The following is a 16,000-nucleotide window of genomic DNA, read 5'->3' on the forward strand; positions in this document are numbered from 1 at the left end:
ATTTTAAATGCTTCAATAATTCTGAAAACAATTTAGGGCTGCTGGAAATAATTCAAAATGTGCCCACAATTTATTTTGATTTATTTTGATTTTTTGAAATGAATTAGTATTTTTACTAATTCAAAACAGAGAAATAAAATGGAAAACAAAAACTGAATTAGAAAAGAGAGAGAGAAGGACTCACCTGGGCAGCCCACCTGGCCAGTCCACCTGCCAGGAGGAGAAGCAGCTGCGTGCCCCGCGCATAGCCGAGCCGTGCTAGCTCTTGCTTGCCACCTCGCGGCATCTCGGCACTTCGGACCGTGCCACGGAGATGCCCTTGTTTCCCCCTGCCTCTCTCCTCTCTCACTTTTCCCTCTGGCCCTCTCTCCCGCAAAAATAGAGTGCAACCGAGCGCTACCGTCACCGCCGTTCGATTGCCACCGCGCCCAGAGCCAGTGCCTCGCCTCGCCTTCGTGCCCCCGAGCTTCCTATCCTCGCACTGAAGCCCTCCGCTGAGCCGCCCGATGCCGGGAGCCCTTGGAAAGCCGTCACCACCCTCATCTTCAAGCCCGGAGGCCGGAGATCGCCACCATTGCTCCATCGACTCTGACGCCTCCCCGAGCCATCGAACCCTCCGTCCGACGCACAGTGAGCCCCACCATCATTTCCCCCTAACCCCGTGTCCTATCGCTTGTTGTAGCCGCCGTTTCCATGACGTCCGAAGAACGCCGCCGCACAAGCTCATTGCCGATGAGGCTCCGGTGACCAAATGGTCACGTGGATATGGCTGTCGTCTTCCTGAATGCATGTAGCACCCGTAGGAACTAACCGTTGATCCTCCCGTGCACCCTGTCATCGTTTTCATCGGCGCCCGAGCTCCGGACGCCGTCGTTGAGGCCGCAGCTGCCGTTTTGAGCCACCCCAGCTGCGGCCAAGGCCACCGCTGGACGCGCCACACCGTCAGCTTCTCGTGCACCCACCCGCGCATCAAACCGTGCCCAGAGCAGCATTTCTGACACTCGCCGCCGCGTCTGGCTTCGCCCGCGGCCTAACTCCGGCCAAACCCGGATTAGCACTAATGACCCGGCTAATCACCCACCACTAGTCACTTACAAATGGGCCCCACGCCCTTAACTAACCACAGCTTAACTCTTGTTTAGTTTTATTTAATCATAGTGGACCCACGCGTCAGAGTTGACCCTGCTGACGTGGCCATTGACCTGGCCCACCTCTCAATGAGCTAAACAGCCCTATGTCACTAACGTGTGGCCCCCACATGTCAGGTTTGACCTGGAGCGACCCGTTGACCTGCTGACATCTACCAGACGTCATGCTGACGCAGTAAATATCTTCTGGGATTTTAAATAAATCAGAGATGATTTATTTATTTCAGAAAATATCGAAAACTTCTAAAATTCATAGTAATTCGACCATAACTCCAAATCAAATAAATTATATATGAAAAATGATCAGAAAAATCCAATCTATCCATCTGTACTAGTTTCATGCATGATAAAGCGACTTAACCTTGTTGTTTAGTGCAAAACATGATAAGGCACTATTTAAATTCATAAATTGAGTTTGGGATTGAACCTTTGGTTCAAAATGACCCAAACCCATTTGGTTGTAGTTGCATTCGGCCAACACACTCATAATGCTATGTCATGATCATGCATCGTATTGTGCGCTGCATTGGTTGTGTTCTTCCTTGTTTGCCGGTATTTGTCCCCTGTAAGTAGATGATGTTCCGACGATGAGTTCGATGACACCGATGAAGAGCTATATTATCTTCAGAAGTGCTAGGTAAGCAAAACCCCCTTGTTCATTCCGATACAATCCCACTCTCTCGATCATGCTCTCTTTTACTGCATGAAGACAACAACAACTCAATTGTTACATGCTGGGGTAGTTGAACCCCTTTCCTCTGCATGACCTGTCATTGCCAAAGTAAATAGATGAAACCCACTAGCATGAGTAGGAGTTGTTTGAGCCCTGATGTGCCTACTCATTCATGCTTGTTTGTCATGCCTGCTACTGCTTAGAGTTGAGTCAGGTGCGGTTCATCGGGGATGAATTGGAATGGTGATGAACATGTCCTACTGTGTGCGAGCTAAGTGTGTGAACACGATTTGGTAAAGGTAGCGGTGAGATGCCATGTAGGAGTACATGGTGGGTTGTCTCATTCAAACCGTCCTCAAGAACCGAGTTCTGTGTTTGTGATCCATGAACAGCTACTACCACACACTGGGATCCTTAATTGACTCTCTCGACTTATTAATCGCCTTGATCTCTGTCCAGGAGTTGCAACTAGTTTCTGGTGTTTGTAGGATATGTGTTGGAGGCTGTGCCTAGCGCTGACCCTAGGGGTGGGCTATGATGCGGTAGATACACCGTTGCCCAGTGTACCAAGTCGCCCGTTTGGTGTCTCGGGAACCCTGCACACATCGTTTGGGGTTGTGAGCGAAACCCCGGCCGGATCTCCTCGCGGATGGAACCCGAATAGGCGATAAACCTGGACTAGAGACTTGTGTGGTTAGTCAGGTCGTGGCCGACACCCTAGCCAGGCTTCCGCTTGAAGGTTGCCGAGATACATGACGAGTACATGGCAGTAAGTGGCGAGAGTGTGTGCGAAGTAGTACATCCCTGCAGGGTTAACATCATCTATTCGAATAGCCATGTCCGCGGTAAAGGACTTCTGGGTTGCCTGTACAGTTCATAGACAAGTGAAAGTGGATACTCTAAAATGCACAAGATAAGCGTGAGTGCTATGGATGGCGTTCTCGTAGGGAGACGAGAGCGGATCCATAGTGGTGTATTGATTGGTGAATATGTGGACTCGTGTGCACCACCTCAAAAGAGTTACTTGCAGTCATAGTTCTGGATAGCCACCGAGTCAAAGCTGGCTTGCTGCAGTCAAACTCCATGACCCCTTTATTGATACTGATGCATATGTAGATAGTTCTGATGTAGGTCTTGCTGGGTACATTTGTACTCACGTTTGCTTAATTTATGTTTTTGCGGAGAGACTTCAGTCTCGCTAGTAGTTCCGTTTGGACTTCGACGTTTAGCTTGTTACCTCAGCTACGATCTTGTGACCTCGGCAAGATCTTGTAGATAGTCACGCTTCTCAGCCTTTTCTTTTACAGTTGTTTGTACTCAGACAAGTTAAGCTTCTGCTTGTGCTTGTTGCTTGTAGGACTTGAATGTTGGGTCATCAGACCCATGTTTGTAATATCTGGCTCTTCGGAGCCTCATGAATAAATACTTTGAGTTGTAGAGTTATGTTGTGATGCCATGTTGTATTTGCACATATCGAGCATATTGTGTGTATATTATTGAAATGCTTGGTATGTGTGGGATCCGACAACCTAGTTGTTTATCCTTGGTAGTCTCTCTTACCGGGAAATGTCTCCTGGTGCTTCCACTGAGCCATGGTAGCTTGTTACTGCTCCGGAACACTTAGGCTGGCCAGCATGTGTCCTTCTTTGTTCCCGTGTCTGTCCCATTGGGGAAATGTCACGTGGTGTCTACCGGAGTCCTGTTAGCCTGCTACAGCCCGGATTCCCCGGATTCCTATTAGATCAGCTGCTACATCCCGGATTCACTCGCTGATGACCGACACGTTCGTTGCTGGGTCATGTATGCCTATCCCTGTAGGTTAGTGCCACTTTAGGTTCACGACTAGTCATGTCGGCCCGGGTTCTATGTCCTATGGATGCTAGTGACACTATCATATACGTGAGCCAAAAGACGCAAACGGTCACGGGCCAGGTAAGGTGGCACCCGTGGGGATACCATGTGTGCGGCCGCAAAGCGATATGATGTGTTACATGCTAGATCAATGTGGCTTAGGATCGGGGTCCTGACAACTTTGGTATCAGAGCCTTACTGCCTGTAGGATTACCAAGCCAAACTGGTCGAAGTCGAGTCTAGAAATGCTTTAGTCATATACGGGAATTGATTGTGGAAGGGAACGTAAGGCTCTTTTTACTCCTTAACCTCATGCCCTTCTAATCTAAGTCACCCTCATCTTTTCTACGGGGTTAAGAAAACTAGGCCTTCTCATCTATCTATCAGGATGACGAGTTACTATGCTAGAGACTTATAGGTATGATGGATTCAAGTCCCAGTTCAGTTTATACTACATTCGTGTGTTGATCGTTGATCTCAGAACCTTGATATTGTTATGCTGAGTGGTTATGCCACCATTTTGCAGGATTTCCCAAATCATTTTGAGCATTTATAGCTGTTATGTTGTCCGAGTCATCCCAGGTTTTGAAATAGTCTGATGCATTTGCAACTCCCTTCTTTTCTTTCCGGATGTTCCTTTGGGCCAGTTTAACCACACTAATTGGTGCCTCAACTGTGGCCTCAACATATATGTTGGAGCTATTATTATGACCCTAGGTGTCTTAGAGGATCACCTAGTAATCTAGCCATGTCTTGTGTTCCTAGTGTGATGTTTCTGGCCATCATTCTCGAAAGCATCCCGTGATGCCACTTAGTTAGTAGGCATTCTATTTCAGGGTTCTTGAACCCAAGAATCACTCCACTCACTTCCTGTTGTTAGTGTTTTCTCGCTCCTTTAGGTTATTAGTAACCTTTGCGATAGTCCTCGAGGTTCGTGGTTTATGCTTCTTCCAAATACCATGAACTACTTATGGCAGAAACTCTCCTGAACCAAAACATCACAATAAGAATGCTCTTGATGAGTTCTCCATTCTGCATTGTGAATCTGCCAGTCCTACCTTTCTGCATGGATTATCTGGAAGAAACATGTTGAACTTGTTTGACATACTAAATCTATGCATCCGCAACTCAGAAAACCATATGTTCCTTTTGAGTTGTCTCTCTTTAGTTGTATTCTGACCTCTGTCTATCAATTGATAGTCAGGACTAGTTGTGCATTTGTGTTATCGATGCCTATTATTCTTGTGGTCCGTCAAGCCCTTCTATTCCGGTATGACTAGGAGAAACAAACTTCAGTACCTCATCCATTTCTTGGACTGGTCAAAGTAGTTGTATTCCGTGGATCAAAATGCCAATCCAGCTTTTGCTCTGCTCTACCATGAAGTATTACCCCCTTTATGCCAGGATTGTCATGAGAATTGCCCCACCTCTTATGAATTCTTGACGCAGTGATACTTCTTGCCATCATTGTTCATTCCTCGGTTCTCGTGTTATTGTAACTGGAATGCTGACAAGTGAATCGTGATGTGTGAAATTAATACTCCTAGCAACCCCATTGCTTGGTAGTTAATGGACAATAAATTCATTCATAGCGTGTTGGTTACTAAACCATCATTCTAAGATTGATCGTTCTACCTAGTCCATTTTCCCTGGTGCACTCCTTGATCAATGAGATAGGATTGTGTCGACCCATCACTCTCTTGGTCACATCGTCTTGCCCGGAAAAGCATGATTGTTCTCGAGCTTAGTAACATATCGGTGGATCGTGATTTTCTTACTATCTTCTAGGAAGTATCACCAGGTTGTTTCCTGACCGTTATGTTGAGCCCGTGATCAGGTTGGTTTTCTTGTAAACCACCCCTTCTTCAAGAATCTATGTTGGATACCCCTAAGCTAGTTGGTCAAGCTAAACAACAACTTAGAGAGTTGGAAGATAAAGCTTTGCCTTACTTAGTTCATTCTAAAGGGATATCTTTTGAGTGTGTGTGTGTGTGTGTTGAAGATAGATGATATCTTCATCGATTGATCCTCGTGATCAGCTGTTGAATCTATCGTCTTGTCCAAACCTTGATTTGAGTGTGGGCTATTGTCAAATCAAGTTAGAACTAACGATATTCGTAATGTTGTCTTACTCGTGGTTGTTCCTAGAGCATACACCGTTATATCTTTTGGTCTGGCCAATACTATCACCTTGTTCACATAGTTGTGGAATTCCAACTATATGGAAACCTAGATGAATTGTTGTTGAGCCCATCGACATCATTTTATCTCCACATGATTCAGGTTGAACATTAAGCTAGTGTTGGAAACTTTTGAGAGCATTTGTTCATTCTAGTTCATAAAGCATATGCCTGGATGGAAGAAGTGACTTCCTCTAGTTTGCGTGCATTTGGTGCAAGTTGCCGCTGTGAGTTCGAGAAAGATTGTTTTTGTTTCCTTTGGAATCATCCCAAGTCAGTCATGCATGTGTGAAGTATTCTATGGCCTGATAGACTGATCATCTTCATTCTATACGTATCCCTAGCACACCAAGCCACTGATTGATTTGTTCAAGGCGAAGAAGTCTCTTCTTAAGAGCAAGACTTATGCAAGGACTTCGATATCCTTGATGATGGCTCCCCACCTGAACTCGATAGTATTTTATTATAAGACTACTACGTGGTCATGCTTGTCTAGGACAGCGTGTTCACATGTATGTAGCAGAACCAGCTCATGTTTTGGAGCTTGCTATCGCCATTCATTCTCCGAGAATTGCAACGCCATCTCGTCGATTTGTGTTGCAAACTCTCATTTTTCTTCCTAGACTCGATGAGTCTAGAACATCCTGACACCAACAAAATCTGAATCTCAGGCAGATATGATGGTTGGAATGTCTCCCAAGAACTATAATATTGGTCTCCCTGTAACCCGGTAAAGTGGATGTCGTGGCCGACACACCCAGCCGGAAGACCTATTATTGTAGTATCTTGTTGAGGAAGTTGGCCACCTCCCCATAAAGATTTCATAGGATTTACTTCAATAGTTGTTCCTTGGGGATTCTTGTGCTCTTAGTTACTTCGATTATACCATAACCTTTCAAATAGTGGAATCACTCTCGACTATTGAGTTTTCCCCAGTTACTAGAATCATTCCCAGCGTTTGCATTTTGTTCCCACCTTGCACCCGCCATTGTGCCAATTTTCCATGGGCTGCCTTCTCAGCAGTTGATGTCCAAGATCATCTTCCAAGGTGGACCTACCATGGATCCCATCCATCTCAAATGATAAGCAAAAATCACTCATTGCGTTGTCTTCAACAAGGTAGTCCACATCATCCATTCTAGCCCGAGCATGTCGTTCTTTCGAACTCCTTCAAAAGATCGATTGTGATTGCCTTAGGCTAGTATAAAGAGTTTCAATGATCTTTATATTAAAAATAAATCTTTTTGCCACTTAAGGGAATAATTCTACAAGTCACCTTCCCTAAGGTGCCCTGTTATGGAATCATGGCAAATATGTCCTCGCTATCTTGAAGCCATGAACCATCTTCTTCAGCATAGAATTTTGCATACCTAATTGAACCTTGTCATCTACTTCTTCCATTGCTCCTGGTGTGTGTTTTGTGTATCAACTCGAGAGATGTTTCAATGCCTCACTCCATGAGTTGATCCTGAGTTCTTCGATCTTTGAGAAGATGTAACAGCCCCAAAATTGGGTTATCAATTTATGTGCTGTTATTCCTTCCTGGCACTCATCTTCAAAATCTTTCTCCTAAGTTTGTTGGATGACTCTAAGGTTTCTTGTCATTTCAACCTTTCAAAACATTGCTCATGTCTGTTTCAGTGGGCAAGAGCTCATTTGCACCATCTCAAACCCTAATTCCAATTTTTTTGAATTTGTATATGCCCTTTGTGCTTAAAAAGGAGCCATCATTTTCCTTGATCTGTTGATCATTCCAATTGTTCCTAGAGACCATTTACCTTTCTGAACCTTGGATGGGCAAAAATATTGCTAAGTCCAATGCAATATTTTTGGAATTGTGATTTATTCCTTTTCTTGCTTTTCTGAGGAATAAAATCCAAAGTCACAGCTAGCCATCTCCTAAATTCATGAGAATTGGTGGAGTTGATACTTATGCCTAATCCAAGCTCTCGCAAATATATTGGCCATAATTAAATAAGGAAAATTGCCTTTTCCTATTTAATGCCAATATTGCATTTCTGCCATTTCCCAAAGGAACTACTATTTTTATAGCAGGGAAAATTCCCACATAAATTGTGGAGCTTGTCCTTGCTATATAATCACTATTCACATCCTTATCTCATGTTCCACAGATCAAAAATTTGGCACATGATCCAATGCAAGTTTCTTCCTTCTCTGAAGTTTTTCAAAGGAAGTGCTTTATTCCTAATTCGAATGGAGCTGAAATTTGGCAGGATGATTAACATGGATAAATAACCCATGGATTCCAAATATGAGCCCAATCCATTCCTCCTAGATCCCTGTGCTATTTTTCAAAGTTTCTGACCAGAATGCAACTTTGTGAAGTAAGTACCTTCATAGAGTTTCCAAATGGGGTGAAACTTTTCCATCCTCTCAAGTATATCAAATCATTAGTCTCTACCCAAACTCAGTTCATTTCATTGAACTATGTGATCACAGGAGCAATTCTTGGTTTCTGTCCAATTTTTCAGTTTGTGAAGCAGGTGCATTTTATCTTGCTCCATTATGGCTGGAAATATTCCCAGGGCTTCTCATATCCATATAACCTAGCTACAAAAGATTTTGGCTCATTTCATCTAGCCAATTGCCCAGAGGATTTCTCTGAAGTTTTTGGACAGAAATGATAGCTGTGAAGGATGTACCATTTTGGTAAGTCCATTTGGTATGAACTTTTTACAGCATCATGGAATGTCCAAATCATCAGGCTTTGACAAATTTTAGCTTAATCCCTCACTCCTAGTGAGTGCTCCTTCATGATTTAATTTATGGGTTAGATTTGGCAGTTGTACAGCAACTATGCTAAATAGTTAACCAAATGACCTCAAAATTACTAGGACCGTAGTACTTGTTACCCTTAGCCTACCAGATATCCAGTTTACCTTTTACCCTCTCTGGTTTAATCTCTGTAGTGTGGCCAAGTTTGCAACAACAACCTTGTGGAGCTTGGTTTACTCAGCTCAGTTTGTCTCTGCCCGTTTCTTTACCGTAATAACACTCTATCTACGAAGTACCACACGGTAGACATGAGATTACCTCAGTAAAAACTCCAGAGCGTGCTTTGTCCATGGTCACCGCGGGCAATGCCAGCCAAAACGGTGGTCTAGCCACTGTTCGAGTCGGCATCGCTGCTCCGACCTCCTCTGACCTCGCCATTAATGCCCAACAGTTCCCCCTCGCCGTCCTCTTCCCTCTGGACCTCTGGCCCCTTCATTTTCTTCTCCGGCGAGCCGTGCCAATCACCGGAATAGTGCGCTCTTGTGCATCCTCGCCTTCCTCCCCGATGTCCTCTTCCTCCGTTCGTCTCCGAGCGCTGCTCGTCTCCGTGAGCCTCTACGCCGCATCCACTTCCCTCCTCGTCGTCTTCCCGCGCCTTCCCTGTGACTGCTTCAGCCGACAGAGCCTCGGTCGGACGCGCTCGGCGATGCCCGGCTCAGGTGCCTCTGCCTCGGCTATTTATAGCCTATCCGCGACCCTCCCCGAGCAAGCCAGCTCTCTCAAACCCCTTCCCCCTCTCTCTAGAGCACTCCAGTGCACGAGCCCGACCAAATCCCTCGCCGGAGCCCGACAATTTAGCCAGAGTTCGTCCATGGCCTCCATGCCAAACCCCTCTCTCCGACCGTCCCCTGCCCTATCCGAGCCCATAGATGGACAAGCCACTCTTCAGCGGTCATCCCTGACTCGTCACCCGTACTTTTCCTCCACCGGAGCCACCCAACCACCGACCCCATCGCCCTCTGTCTCTGGCCGCCGCGGACCTCCACGACCCCGGCGCTACAGGCTACCCCGACCCCTCCAAGGCTACCTACGGGTGCGGCCTGGAGTGGCGGAGCCGCCGCGCACGTCGCCTAGCCCTCCCGTGCCACCGGTCGCCGGCTCCGACAGGAGCCGCGGTGCTCCTCTGCCTCGGTGTTGCGATGCAGAAGAAGGACCAGGCGGGGGAGAGAGAAGACGTCGTGGGACCCTCTTGTCATGGTCTTAGTGCTGACGAGGCAGGCCCTACGCCTTTGTCCCCTACCCCACCTGGCAGCGACCCAGTCGCCCGGCCCCGCCGCTGCTGTGTTGACCGGTCCTGCCAGCGTGGATAAGTGGCGGTGCCCCTGCCGCGAATCCGTTTCCCTATGTGGAAAGCGTATTCGAGGTTAGAACGTTTCCCATTTCAGAAAGCGTATTTTTCCTCTTCTTCGGCCGGGAATACGTTTCCTTCTCTGGAAGACGTATTTTCAGAAAAGACACGTTCTGTTTAAGCTACCAGGGACCTGTTTGTAGAAGTATTTTTACATACTAGTCCCCGATCTTTAAACATCTGTACCGTTTTACCCGTAACTCCGAATGAGGTGATTCCAACGCTCATATTCTCTGTTTGTCGAGCTATTTCTGTTGGTTCATTTTCATAATGTTTGCACATTCTGAAAATGACCATTTTACCCTTGCCCGTTAAAAACCCCCTCCGAGAGAGAACTGTTTCCAGCAAATCTTTTCGCGATCGTTCCACACTTCTTCCCGGAGTATTTGTCGACCCTAGGCATGCCAACCTCTTATCATGAGCCTCGAACTTGCATGCTGACTTTGCTTGCACCTTGTGTGTGTAGTTGCAATTGTTTCTTATCATTTTCGTTTGTAGATATTTCGTTATGGTTTTCATGCATGCTTGTGTTTTCATGATATCTTTGCCATGCTAATTAGAATGTTGTTAATGCTATGTCGCTACTCTACTTTATTTGCATGTCATCATTATAAAATGTTATGAGGATTGTAATGCACCGTTGATATGTTATTACTTAATATTGTCATGTTCTTTATGCTATAGTTATGCACTTGAGAAGTTCAATATTTTGTTCATGCATTTGTATGCTTCGTGCTCATCGTTGCATTCATGTTCATGATGATGGAGAAGGAATTAAAATGACTTAACAATACCAAACCTCCTCCATCATTGATGGGATCAAGTCATAGTGCCACCAAATCGAACTTTCTCAGTGCAGCCACATTTGCCTTATGGGAAGGCCTTAATGCGATCTATTGTCGTGCCTCTCGCCGGTGCCTCCAGCTAGGGAAGGTTATAGGTGTGCTTACCCAGATCAGGTAGGCAGGCATAACCTTACGTGCCCGTTGTTGAGATTTTTGGTACCGGTCCCCGTGAGGGACGTTTTGGCCACGACGGTAGTCGTTGTGTCTTTGGTAGACACGGGGCACCCAGGACTAGCCAAGTTGGGAGTGGGTCGGAGTGGCCGGGAGAGTGTCATGGCAGTAGGTCGGTTTCGCCGGAATGCCGTTGGTCCACCTAAATGGGATGACGAGGCCATGGGTTCTGTGGTGTGGGTACAATGTGCTACGTTTGCAGAGTGTATATAAAGTCTATCGATAGCAACATAGTTTGTAGTAGGTCCCACTATCAGGTCTTGGTCGAAATGGAGGATAAACCTGAAATAATTAAGTTGGTAAATAAAGATGTGATAACAAGAATGTGGTGACTTGGATTATGAGGTGGTCGTGAGAAGTCTGAAAATGTTTTGATATGATCACGAGACGAGGTCTCGGTGAGTGTTGTAAACCAAGTGTTGGTCATGGTTGTGATCGCTAGAAAGATCACCATTGGAGACCAAGTGTTGGTCATGGTTGTGATCGCCAGAAAGATCACAGTTTGAGACCAAGTGTTGGTCATGGTTGTGATCGCCAGAAAGATTACCGTTGGAGACCAAGTGTTGGTCATGGTTGTTATCACCGGAAAGATCACCGTTTGAGACCCAGTGTTGGTCATGGTTGTGATCGCCAGAAAGATCATTGTTGGACTGGTTGTGATCGCCAGAAAGATCACGTTTGGTTGCGAGGCAACCCGTTGGTAATAGAGTTCGAGGGACTCAGTGCACAAATTTAGTTGCATTGCATGAGTAATACGTTGCATTTAAAAACCAAGGCAGAACCAGAGATGGTTGCATAGAGTTAACATGCTATGTCTGCATTGGATATATTCGGTAGTCTATTTTTAGCATTGTTTCATGATGCCATGCCATGCCATGCTTTGATTGATATGTTAAATTATGCCATGATTGGATGATATGTATGTTTTGCTATTACCCTGTTAGAAGCATGTTTTGTTATGCCATGATTACTGCCATGTTAGTAGATTCTATGATATTGTTCATGCTTAGTTGATCTTTATCATGCCATGTTTAGTAATTGATATGAGGTAGGTTGTTGCATGCACTCGGTTCTCACCTTGTCTTCTGCTTGTTTGGATGCTATGTATTTGGTTGTCTTGCAAGTACATTCAATGTACTGACCTGGCGTGTCATGCCAGTTTTGTAGGTCGTGTCGAATTGTTCGTTTGTTCCGTCGTGCTAGGCCGTAACCTTGCCAGTCCTGTGAGTTGTGGAGCCCAGCCAGAGATGTTATGCTGCCAAACCAAGACTTCCGCCGCTATTTTAAATAAGCTTCCGCTGCCATTTAAATAGCCGTTGGGCTATGCCAGATGAATGTATTCATCAATGATGTAAGCTTATGCACATGTATTTGATGAATATTATTGTACCTGGAATGCTGTATTATGGACCTGTCGTGCGTCAGGAGTTATCCTGGGCTGACTTGCGAAGGCCCCCTGCTCCATGCGGATCGGGGTGCCACAGGACATGGTATCAGAGCAGCCAGGCTGGCATAGGTTATCCTAACATTAGATCACCGCTACCATTAAAACGAAATTACCCTAAGGGATTTGACTCATCCGTGGCATCCGGCATGGCCACTGTTAATCCACAGGTGGCGCAGTCGGGACCGACACGTCCTCACCCCGCTGTCCCTGCCTAGTTATCTGTGGAGCAACTAGCAACCACATCCTTTCTAGTCAGCCGCACCGCTTGCCCTTCGCCATTAAGGGAAAGGGGCCACACCATGCAGGCATGTCCCGCATAGCTGCCTATAAAAGCCCCCTTTCCGCTGGCCGTATCGCTCACTCCTCATTCAGCTTTGTCCCTGCAGAGAAGCCTAGCTAGTAACACTCCAGTCATGGCTAGCACCCTGAAAACTACCAAGTTTCACAGCCGCACAAGCGCCGTCAACCATGCTGGATTTCCACCCCTTCTTGCTGAGATGCTCACCCAAGCTTTTGGTTATGGTGCTAGCCCCGACTACCTGGTGTTCCAGTCAACACCCGTTCCTCACCTTCATCGCTATGATGTAAGGGTGCACATCAGCCCCGGTCCCGCAGCAGATGGCCAACCGTTGGTTTTTCAGGGTAGAGCCATGCCTACCACTGATTTGACCATTCAGGCCGCTGCTGCGGAGGCGATCCTATACCTCCAAACCAAGTTCCCGCAAGTGGCAGATAGAAGGGAGTTCTGTTTCTTCCCCATTGCTACAACATCAGGAATTCAACCACCCCCTCTATCCAAGGGAATGACCCCGCAATCGCTCGCCTGGTGCAGTATATCACTGCCCAGGGAATGATGATTTCAAAGATGCTTGTTGAATTCAGAACCTTGGACAACGATGCGGTGCGTGTTGTCAAGGAAGCTTACCGTGAGGCTCGTAAGTTTGCATCTCAAGTGGTTCACCCAACGCTATCCGCGCCAGTGCTACCCTCTCAGCCGGTGTTGTGGCCTCGGCCAAACATCATCACCCTCGACAAGACTCTTTTCCGGATCCACCATCAACATATGCTTGGATTAGTTTCAGCCACACCCCAAGTAGCCGAACCCCAACCCATAGTGATCTCGGATGATGAAGATGGAGATTGGCTCAGTCTTTGTCCTCCCGTAGAGCCCCAGCAAGGCAAGTCCTCTGCATGACCTCAATCAAGTAGTGAGATGAGCAGTCTGTCGGTTCATCCCCGGTATGAGGATAAAGCTATGTATCCCGGCATGAGTTGTTTCGCGTAGAGTGTTCGTGCTTTGTTGTATGCTGGTACTGTTGTGATCCATATGCTGTGTGCTATGTATGTTTTTGTGCATTTGTTTTTGTGTTGTTTTTGCTTCTCTCTCTGTCAAGCAGAAATGTTTGACAAGGTTGACACAGTGTGTGCTAACAAAATTTTAATCAGTATGGCACATACACTAAAAACAACATTGACTCGTCCCGAGTCTTTAATAGAATGCGCACTGGTTTAGGTATATATATACAAGGATTATGTATATACCCACTAGCATTAAAACACCTTAGAATGGTTTGTCTGCTGTGTTTTCATTGCATGATTATTGTCTCTGTCTGTATGTTAGATTACTACATAATACACGCATACCCGGTTCACCCACGAGCACCTTCGGGCAGTACTTGGGGGATTGCAAAGTCACATATCCCTATCTATCTGTGCATACACCGGATGACAGATTTTCAAACCCAGAACCTCACAGAGGCATTTCCGCCTAGAAATTCCTCATCTCTAATTCTTTCTCCCAATTCCATTTCTGGGGGAAACACTACCCACTTTATTTCATTCGAACCAGTACAACTACCCCAATACATATTTCAACTCCCATTCTATCTCGACACCTACTTTTCATGGAGCAATCCGCGAAAATTTTCCCATACCCCAGTGTGCTTCCGGAGCTGGCGCAGCCACCTCTCCTGCACATGGACCCCGCCCCCCCCCCCCCCACAATCTTCTATGCCCTGTGAGGCGGAAACAAGTCGCCACCCCGCTCCACCGCCACACGCGATTACTCCGCCAGCGCAAAGCGACGGAGGATCAAGCGTGGTGGAGGACCATGCGGAGCATCGTCTTCTCCCGTGTCTCGAGCACCTGCACCCAGCCGCGCATTCTCCCGAGCCCGATCATCTAATGAGTATCAGCAGGAGGATCGACGAGTCGATGAGCGTTCCCAGCAGCGCCGCGAGGAACAACCGCAGCGCCGCCAATAACATTTCTTCGTCGAAGGATCTCGGCTCAATCTCGTCCAAACCAAATAGGTAGTAGAGCAACATTGCGTTTGTGCGTTGGAGGAGAGTCGCGCTGCCGTTTTAATAGCCCAACCCCGGTGTACGGTGAGCGAGGTCCAGGAGAACCGCTCGTCGCTCGATCACCGGCGTCCAAGGGCGAATCCGCGAGCAGTGTCGACATGGTGCTGACCCGCAACGTGAGTGCTCGCTGCACCGGTGCCGTGCACGCCATGCACTATGGCACTAGGGTCCTCATCACCCTAGAAGCTAGATGCGCGCTGCGCTACGCCGCACGCGGAGCAGCGACGAAGAAGAAGAAGCAAGCTAGAGGTAGAAGGAGGCTGCCAGTGGGCCCTGGACCCACGTGTTAGCAGGTAAAACCACTATTCGTTGGGGTGCATCCAGTATTTTTCGGGAGTCTGATCTCGAGTGCCCCTAGCGATGGATATATCCAGGTTTGCCATATCCCTTCCCGCGTGTACCAATTATCGGTGCCCCTATCTCGTTTGAATTTAACCAAAGGGGTTAAAAATTAACCCCAGGTTTTCTCCCGCAATGGTTATTCTTTCATTTGTGCTGTAACCCTAGGAATCTCGAGGTCGAGATTCTTTTTAAGGGGGGAAGAGTTGTAACAGCCCCAAAATTGGGTTATCAATTTTTGTGCTGTTATTCCTTCCTGGCACTCATCTTCAAAATCTTTCTCCTAAGTTTGTTGGATGACTCTGAGATTTCTTGTCATTTCAACCTTTCAAAACCTTGCTCATGTCTGTTTCAGTGGGCAAGACCTCATATGCATCATCTCAAACCCTCTCAAACCCTAATTCCAAATTTTTGGAATTTGGATATGCCCTTTATGCTTACAAAGGAGCCATCATTTTCCTTGATATGTTGATCATTCCAATTGTTCCCAGAGACCATTCTACCTTTCTGAACCTTGGATATGCAAAAATATTGCTAAGTCCCATGCAATATTTTTGGAATTGTGATTTATTCCTTTTCTTGCTTTTCTGAGGAATAATATCCAAAGGCATAGCTAGCCATCTCCTAAATTCATGAGAATTGGTGGAGTTGATACTTATGCCTAATCCAAGCTCTGGCAAATATATTGGCCATAATTAAATAAGGAAAATTGCCTTTTCCTATTTAATGCCAACATTGCATTTCTGCCATTTCCCAAAGGAACTACTATTTTTATAGCAGGGAGAATTCCCACATAAATTGTGGATCTTGTCCTTGCTATATAATCACTATTCCTATCC

Source organism: Triticum aestivum, chromosome 1A, assembly GCF_018294505.1.
Source record: "Triticum aestivum cultivar Chinese Spring chromosome 1A, IWGSC CS RefSeq v2.1, whole genome shotgun sequence".
NCBI classification, from domain to species: Eukaryota; Viridiplantae; Streptophyta; class Magnoliopsida; order Poales; family Poaceae; genus Triticum; species Triticum aestivum.